We start from the raw sequence: 9,603 nt of genomic DNA, 5'->3' as shown, positions 1-9,603 counted from the left end.
AATGCAGTACTATTCAAGGGGAAACACATTGCATTTAGGTTGCTCAGCTCAATGGTAATGTAGGATGTAAATGCTATTTAAGGGCTAACCTGTTAGCCTGTTTTTCTTAAAAAGATTTATTTATTTATTTATTTATTTATTTATTTATTTATTTGAGAGAGAGAAAGGGGGGAGGGCGAGAGGGAGAGGGAGTGTCTTAAGCAGACTCAAGCTGATCGCAGAGCCTGACCTCACAACCCTGAGATCATGACCTGAGCCGAAACCAGGAGTTGGACACTTAACTGACTGAGCCATCCAGGCTTCCCCCAAATAGCCTGTTTTAAAATCTAAGTCAGATAGAAGGCAAAGGAATGGCCAACATCACACACAGAATATTTTAGCAGAATCTGAAACTTTAAAAGTAAAGACTGTTCAAGCTATAGAACATAAAATGTAGAAAGCATTATAGATTCTTAAAATTGAAAGGGAAACAGCTCATCTAATTCCAGGACTCATTTTAATATTCTCGCTGAGAAAGGGAAGATCAAAAGAGGTAAGAGATGGACCCATTTCCAAATGTCCCAGCCATTTCTGATCTCAGGTTATGGGAGGAGCTATCGTGGGGAATGAGCTCGGAGGAGAAGCTAGAAGTGAGGGCCATGAAGTGCAGCAAAACTCTGAACAGTTACAAAAGCCCTCACGTGTGGTGCTTAGCGCTCTGGTCCTGCCCTGCACCTCACCCACTTGCTCATCCTGCACTGGGTGATTTTCTAAGGAATTAGTAGAATTGTAAATTCTACTTAAATGTCTATTATATGACATTGTCTCATTCTAAAGCAGTTGCTAGTATAAACTTTAAAAGAACTGATTTTTACAAATCCATGTCCCTTATTCAACATAAGGCTAACAAAATGAGCAGAGAGACATTTTTCAGAGAGAAAAGGTATAAGAAAGGAAGCAACATTCCCCGATTGAAGGAGCTACATATGGGTCCTATAATCCCCCAAACATAAGAACACTGTCTCCCTTCCCCATACCAAGAAGAGGGGCAGAGTGGGAGAGAGACGGGAAATCACAAAAGGAAGCCTGGATGGTTACTGAGATGATTTTGGAATAGAAAACAAACCTAAAGTTTGCTGAGTCCAATGGTCAGTTCTTAGTCCTCATCTTACTTGACCTAGCAGCAGAATTTGATACAGTTGGTCACTCCCTCATGCTGCAAATATTTTTCTTCCCTTGGCTTGCATTCTATCTTGAAGCTTCGGTTAACCCCAGGCCTCATCCCTTGAATGTATTTATTTTTACATCTACAGGTATTCATTTGGTGAGCTCATCTAGCCTCATGGCTTTAAATATCACTAATTTATTTCTGCAGCTCAGCCTTCCCCCTACCTCCCTAAATATGGACTCACATTCACCAGCCTATTGAACTTTTCCTCTTGGACTTTAATAGGTATTTCAAGCTTTACATGATCCAAACTGAGCTCCTATTCCTCCTCTTTAAACCTGCTCCTTCTGGAACATTTTCCATCTTAGTTAATGGTAACTCTATCCTTCCAGCTGCTTGGGCTCCATCCTGGTCTCCTCTCTCATAAACCCAATGTTCTGGGCACCTGGGTGGCTCAGTTGGTTAAGCGACTGCCTTCGGCTCAGGTCATGATCCTGGAGTCCCTGGATCAAGTCCCGCATCAGGCTCCCTGCTCGGCAGGGAGCCTGCTTCTGCCTCTGACCCTCCCCCCTCCCATGTGCTCTCTCTCTGTCATTCTCTCTGTCTCAAATAAATAAATAAAATCTTTAAAAAAAAAAAAACAAAACCCAATGTTCAATTCAAGCCAATACTCCAACAGATAAAAATCCCTGTATGTCAGAGGGTTCAATTCAAGCCAATACTCCAACAGATAAAAATCCCTGTATGTTTTATTCATTCCTGTACCCTGAACAGTATGTCTGGCACATAGCACTGCTCTGAAAAGACTTATCGAATAAGGGAATGTATGATTTTGAGACTAGGTAAGAATGAGTACATATTTTAGGGCGGGCACCTGGGTGGCTCAGTTGGTTAAGCGACTGCCTTCGGCTCAGGTCATGATCCTGGAGTCCCTGGATTGAGTCCCACGTCGGGCTCCCTGCTCGGCAGGGAGTCTGCTTCTCCCTCTGACCCTCCCCCCTCTCATGTGCTCTCTCTCATTCTCTCTCTCTCAAATAAATAAATAAAATCTTTAAAAAAAAAAAAAAGGAATGAGTACATATTTTATTTATTTATTTATTTAAGATTTTATTTATTTGACACAGAGAGAGACAGCGAGAGAGGGAACACAAGCAGGGGAAGTGTGAGAGGGAGAAGCAGTCTCCCCGCAGAGCAGGGAACCCCAATGTTGGGCTCAATCCCAGGACCCTGGGATCATGACCTCAGCAGAAGGCAGCTGCTTAACCGACTGAGCCACCCAGGTGCCCCATAACAAAAATATTTTTAAAAGAAAAATGATGAGGGATGACTTGCCCTCCCAAATAACACACCATTCTATTTAGCTGTAATAATCTAAATAGTGTTATCCTAGTGAAGGAACAGATGGATATAGGAATGTGTTAGCATTTCCTTGTGTTTTTCAGTTGGGGGATATAATTACCTCAATACGAAATCAAATAATCTTGTACTTGAATTGGGTACCAAATCCCCCTCTCAGAGATTCATTTTTTCTGGTTAAATTTTCTGAAAAATAAACTGCTTAACCTTGTTAAGTGATTAAAGAAACACACAACTTGTTTGAAACAGGAAACGCCTCCTTATTCCCTAAATCCCAATTTAGTAAGCACTAGAATTAAGTCCCCAAACTGAGCCATTACTTGTGGGGATTCCTATGTGACATATTTGTTACCAACGATTGTCATGCTCATTTTCTTCATAAAGTTTACTACAATTTATTTTCTTGTTTAATATTTACTTCACCAACGTAAAAGTAAATACTTCAAGAATAGGGACCTGGGGGCGCCTGGGTGGCTCAGTCCTTAAGCGTCTGCCTTCGGCTCAGGTCATGATCCCAGGGTCCTGGGATCGAGTCCCACATCGGGCTCCCTGCTCGGCGGGAAGCCTGCTTCTCCCTCTCCCATTCCCCCTGCTTGTGTTACTGCTCTCGCTCTCTCTCTCTGTCAAATAAATAAATAAAATCTTTAAAAAAAAAAAAAAAAAAGAATAGGGACCTGGTAGGTCATTGGGGGCCTAGGGCAGTACCTGGCATAGTACATGCTCAACAAATATTTGCCAAATATAGCACGGGTGAGAATCCTGTATTCATCTACTTCTCTGTGTCCTACCATTCTTGACTTTGTAAGATGCTCCATAGCCGGTGAATAGGTTCACTGTTCTATCCCACCCAAAGTCCCCTTGAAAGTATTTGCTTACACTGAGACTAAATGGTTCAGATCTTCAGGATTGGGAAATTACCTAAACATTCCAAGCTGCATAAAAACACCTTAACAGGGGCGCCTGGGTGGCTCAGTCGTTAAGCGTCTGCCTTCGGCTCAGGTCATGATCCCAGGGTCCTGGGATCGAGCCCCGCATCGGGCTCCCTGCTCCGTGGGAAGCCTGCTTCTCCCTCTCCCGCTCCCCCTGCTTGTGTTCCCTCTCTCGCTGTGTCTCTCTCTGTCAAATAAATAAATAAAAATCTTTAAAAAAAAAAAAAAAACACCTTAACAAACCTCAAAACTTGGGGCACCTGGATGGCTCAGTCAGTTAAGCGTCATGATCCCAGGGTCCTGGGATGGAGCCCTGCCTTGGGCTCCCTGCTCAGCAGGGAGTCTGCTTCTCCCTCTCCTTCTGCCCCTCCTCCCCCACTCGTGTTCTCTCTCACTCACTCTGCTCTGTCTCTCATATAAATAAATAAATAAATCTTTAAAAAAAAGAAACCCTCAAAACTCAACTTGATTTTAATATTTTTGATATTATAGGACCTGTGAAGGAAATGCGAATTGCCCTATTTGTATGATAATTGCATATTAGAGCCTCAAATCAAGTCACAACTAAGCCAAATATTTAGTAGAAATACCATTTTGGAAAATCCAGACTATTCTGTCCCATTACTTATACTGTTTTACTAGAGATATATCTAAGTCTAGCAGAAATAATCACGTTTTTCTAGTTTCCTCAAAGAATCACCAAACTTACCTTTTATACTGAAATCATTTGAACACACACAAAACAGTGGGTCAAAGTTGAAGTATAAAAAAATAAAGATCTGAAAGCAAGAGCAGCAAGAAGAGGGTCTTTTAATAGTAGAAAGGATGGATTTACATTGAGATTGTTGGGTTTTAACACGGTAAGTTTTCTTTACCAACTTCAGATAACTTTTATATAACAATTAATATTAAAATGTTCTTGTTCATAAACAAATATTAGTTGATGGAATTTCATGCATTAGTAGCTTCAAAAACATTGAAACATAACAGGTGCACATGAAAAACATCCTTCTTTTCAGAAAGTACAGTATACAATACTGAATTTTCAGTAATTCAAATTTTACTTTGGTTACCAATATAAAGTTCTATTATATAGTCTTGATTATGTTTATCTTAAATAAGATACTAAGAATATCAATCCCAATCAATTTGGGATAGATAAGAGATCAATATACAAAAGACAAGAAGAAAAATAAATACTCTCAAAGTACTTTGATGGTCTATTGATGTAAAGCCATTTTCTCTTTTTAAAACTCAAACATGTGTATGTCTTTGTTCTCTGGCCTTCTCCTCTAAGGCTACTTATGCATTATCACTCTTACCCAATTCTGGCTTCTTTTCTACTTATTTATTCTCTACACAATGGTAAACTTCTTTTTTTAATTAATTAATTATTTATTTATTTTTGAGAGAGGGGAGAATGTGAGTGACAGTGGGTGGGGGAGGGGCGGAGAGAGAGGGAGAGAGAGAATCTCAAGCAGACTCTATGCTCTGTGCAGAGCCTGACATGGGGCTTGATCTCACGACCCTGAGACCATGACCTGAGTTGAAATCAAGAGTCGGATGCTTAACTGACTGAGCCACCCCACAATGGTAAACTTCTTAAGGACCAGAACTGCATGTCCCACCTCTCTCCACATGTATATCCTGATGTGGCCTCGCACCACTGCACCATTCTGTGTATATTACAATGTGTGTGTCCACATATAGACTAGGCAGCCAAATGGGATAGTTTCTTTAATGTCCATTTTAGGTCTCCAAAATATAATACAGCTGACCTTTGAACAACATGGGGATTAGGGACGCCAGCCCCCATGCAGTCAAAAATCTGTGTATGACTGTTGACTCCCTCAAAACTTAACCACTAATAGCCTAGTGTTGACCAGAAGCCTTACCAACAGCATAAACAGTTAACACACATTTTGCATGTTATATGTGTTTTCTATAGTATTCTTATAATAAAGTAAGCTAGAGAAAAGACAATATTATGGAGAAAATACATTTATGGTATTGTATTAAAAACATCTACGTATAAGTGATCCATGCAGTTCAAACCTTCAAGGGCCAACTGAACAATATGATAGTAAGTACTCGATCTGTAGAGTGATTACTATTTTTTCAAAGAACTTCCTAATTATGCTCTCATTTTACTCTCATATGAATGATGTGAAATAACAAGAGCAGAATTATTATATAGGTGGAAACCAGGGCATAGACATTTAAGTGATTTGCCTTAACTCACAAAAACATGGGCACATCTGAAACTAAAATCCAAATTCCCTGCCTTCTTTCAATCCAGGGTTCTTTCTCTTTGATGTTCCTGAAATGTCTTCCATGGTAGTGAAAATTAATTACATCAACCTGCTTTCTTGAAATTTACTATGACTAAGTATTAATTGAATTCAACTTTAGTTAAAATAAATAAGAAATAAATGCGGGGGCACCTGGGTGGCACAGTCGGTTGAGCTTCCGACTCTTGGTTTTGGCTCAGGTTGCAATCTCAGGATCATGAGATCAAGCCCCGTGTTGGGCTCCACACTCAGCACAGAGTCTGCTTGAGACTCTCTCTCCCTCTGCCTCTGTCTCTCCTCCCCGCTCTCTCTCTCTCAAATAAATGAATGAATCTTAAAAAAAAAAAAAAAAAAAGGAAAAGAAAAAACTGCTAACCCAGATGAACAAGTCACAGTGTTTAGAAAGCATTTAGCATATATTTCATGTGTGCTTCCAACATGGTGAGCACTTTAGCAGACACCGGGGATAAAGTGCGTATAACTAAGTGCCAGGACAGAACACTTCCCCTTTTTCGCTCACCATTGGCTTAGCGTCTATCTACAGTGGTGCCTTACTAAAAACTGCTTTCTTGTCCCTTGCCTCTTTGCTGCTATATGGAAACAAGATGGCAGGAGCGATGCCAAGGATGCAGCTTCCTCAGAGGCCTGTGACGTCAGCACCCTGGTGGAGTGTGGTGCTGATCCATCTGACCCACAGGTTCGGCTTTTAAGTCTGAGAAACAAAACAAAACAGTAGAAAGCACAGTGAAAGCAAACCACCAATTATCAAAGTCCTTGGATGAACACCAGAAATAAAGTATTTTTTGTCTTTCTCACATTTTTCTGCTGTTTTATATACAATTGAAATAAAATGTGCATTTTTTAATCACAACCCCGCACAACCAAAATAATGAACAAGTGTAAGAAAGGGAGGAAGGAGGAGGAGAAAATTGGAAATACTGTATTTCAAAGTAAAAATGAAACCAAGTGACACATACATAGATGTTGCTTACTAAACTGCAAAATAATGGGACAAAACAAAGCAGCGCTCTCCAAGGAGTTTGGACCATGCCATTTTGCCCAGAAGGCAAAGATAAAATTGCAGTCTGATAAGGCTTTTATAAAGAAAGGGCCGGATCAGAAAGGAATCTGATAAATGGCTTTGTCGGGGTGGGGGTGGATGTGATTGTTTGGCTAATCTTAGCAAGATCTGTATTTTTAACTCACCGGCAAAGGCCTACAAGACCCATGTTTTCAGGAACACGTAGTACCTGTGAGCAAGTAAGGAGTGAGTAGCAGCAGGTGCCTTAAACATGAAGGCCAGGAAGCCACGTGCTTTCTGGAAGTTAATGTACAATGCTACCCAAATCCTTCATTCCCCAAATAAGATGGGTGCTTCCAGGGACAGTCCTTCTGACACTGTGCTTCAACCCTTTCAACCTAAGACTCCTCATTTTAGTTGCTATAATTATCATTGTGGAACAGGACATGGATTTCTTGCCATATAAAGATACAAGGACATGTATTTGGATGTCAGTATCATTATATGTGCCTTCCTCAGAACAGCAGTTGTATACAAAATTCACAGCTTGATCATACTCTTTGCTTGAAACACTCTTTCCAGGCAAACCCGAAGTCCACTGTTCAAAAATCTGATTCACTTTGTTTCCATTTTGAGAAGATCAACAGGAAAAGCCAACTTCCAAAACAGACAAATATGGAAATGATTATAAGCATATGAACAGATCATTCTTTTAAATATTTGAATTACTCAAAACATGCTTTATTGTGTGTGTAGAGAAGATTAACTGTTCGAGGAATAGGCCTCTTAAAAATGGTGGGTGTCACGGTCATTATATTATTATTTTCATTATTATGGTTATTATTATTCATTTCAGATGAAAAAATTGAGTCTCAAAAAATTTAAACAGCAAATCTAAGGTGACAGAGACAATAAGTGGTAAGGTAAGACTTGTTCATGGGCCTACGACATCAGGAACAAATTTTCATTTATTTGGCACCCAGTCTCTTTTTTGTCCTTTATTATTTTAAGCATTATTTTAAATATTGTGTGATGTAAGGAGATCTATAATAACTATTATATAAATGGATAAAACAGCCATAAATTTATCGGTATAAGAGCAGAAATGTCCCTGAAATGTGCCAAACCACATTTTTAAATGTTGGGTATAGATTTTATCCATAAATTGCATTGTACTCTAAGCCTTCATATGAATGTTTAATATTGTTAGTTTAAAAACGTACGGTATAAAAATTAAAGGGTTTCACAATGCCATTTGTTTTTTATAAGAATTTTTATTGAAAAATTCCAAATTATATTAATAGTTATAAAACATGCACAATGTTCTAACCCTCAACCTTGACCATTTCAAGATACAGTTAATAGTGGTATAAATACATAATATTTCTCAAGGTCTGCTCTGAGAATGACTGAAGTACAGCCTCTTCTATCACAAAGAAGAGCCAGGACCTCTGATTTCATGTTTATGACATTCAAAGTTTGAAAGTAAAACTGTAAATTCACTACAGTTGATGTGTTTATTCATTGACACCAAGTCCAAAAAATGGGTCAGACAGAAGAAAAACAAAAGCATATAGTTCTCCCCGAAGGCTGGGAGTAGTCAGTTCAGGAGAAAGGGAGGGACCGACGGCAGAAATCTAACAGACGGTCCGAAAAGTAATACACACAGTGTCTTTAGACACTAGGGGGGCATTGACGCCCTTTAGAAGAGTTGTTTTAGTTAAGTGCTGGGGACAGAAGCCAGATGGCTTTGTGAATGCTGACAGTGGCCCAAGCTAATCCAAGAAGAGCCATGTCAAAACAAATTTAAGGCAGATTATTTTCATTAGAAAATCAGTAAGACACTCAATTGCATTGGGTTTTTTTAAAACAGGAAATAAACAACCCTCCCCAATTAAAATCCTGATTTTTCTGCTGCTTTACATCAGCTGCTCACTTTTTTTCAGACTATATGTTTTATAACTTGACCTAAAAATCCTTGATTAAATTAGATGTCACTGAATGTCATATCCCCATCGGTGTATCAGACTGGCAGGTATGCAATGCAAATCAAATGAAAGGCAGTAAATTCATACACCAAGAAGATTGTATTTAATGAGATTTGACGTGAGTCTAAAAGATGAAGAACGAGAAATAGTGTGTGTTAAAAATTGATTACAAGTGGATTTGGATCTGTAGACACACAGACTCACAGACTCACAGTTTTGTCTCTTAAACAATTAATTTTAAGATACGTAAAAATTCTACTGAAGTGGTTTTGCTTGGTTCCCTCTGCAGGACCCCTCACTGCAGCTGGGTTGGCAGATCATTTATTTTCATGAGCGCTCTTTGAACCAATCAGGACACAGATAATCTTATTATACCTCTGTGGGCTTATGTTTCTTTTGATGAGAGTCTAGAGAAGTCATGGGTAATACTTTATTGTGTGCCAGGAACTGCTTATGTTTCAGTTGTTCAAGGTCAGATCTTAATTTAACCACCAACTGGGTACTTAATTTTAGATACACAGAGGAACACATTGGCTCCAAGCACTTCCTCTGGTTTAGGAAGGCAAGGCCCTGGATAAGAATGACAAGATGATCATTCCAAAAGGTGAGATTATGAAATATTTGATCTGTACCTCACCAGCTTGCTTATTAAGTAGTTTAGTATTGGGAATATTTTAAAAGGATGGAAATACATGTAGTGGTAGCTTCTCATTACTTTCTTTCTAATTGATCACCCGTGGGTTTGCCTTTCTAGGGCTTTTTTAATCACAGAATAAAGGCAGGGTTATTTTTTGTTTGTTCAGAGAATATTAACTCCATGGCATAGTTATGAAGCATAATAATATCATGAGAAAAACAGATCAAGAATGAG

The 9,603-nt window shown here is 39.1% G+C and overlaps 1 protein-coding gene across 1 annotated transcript in view; it reads left to right on the top strand.

The window, feature by feature from the left end:
- Positions 1-9,250: 9,250 nt before the first annotated feature.
- ASB15 (ankyrin repeat and SOCS box containing 15) overlaps positions 9,251-9,603 on the top strand; it is a 31,156-nt gene continuing 30,803 nt past the window's right edge. The window contains exon 1 of the mRNA XM_006727825.3: positions 9,251-9,336. The gene's annotated coding sequence lies outside the window, so the exon portion shown is untranslated. The remainder of the gene's footprint in view (positions 9,337-9,603) is intronic.

The sequence above is a fragment of the Leptonychotes weddellii genome, chromosome 12 (genome assembly GCF_054177405.1).
Source record: "Leptonychotes weddellii isolate Sample4059 chromosome 12, ASM5417740v2, whole genome shotgun sequence".
NCBI lineage: Eukaryota > Metazoa > Chordata > Mammalia > Carnivora > Phocidae > Leptonychotes > Leptonychotes weddellii.
The sequence above is the reverse complement of the archived record's forward strand: the minus strand, read 5'-3'. Positions and strand labels throughout refer to the sequence as shown.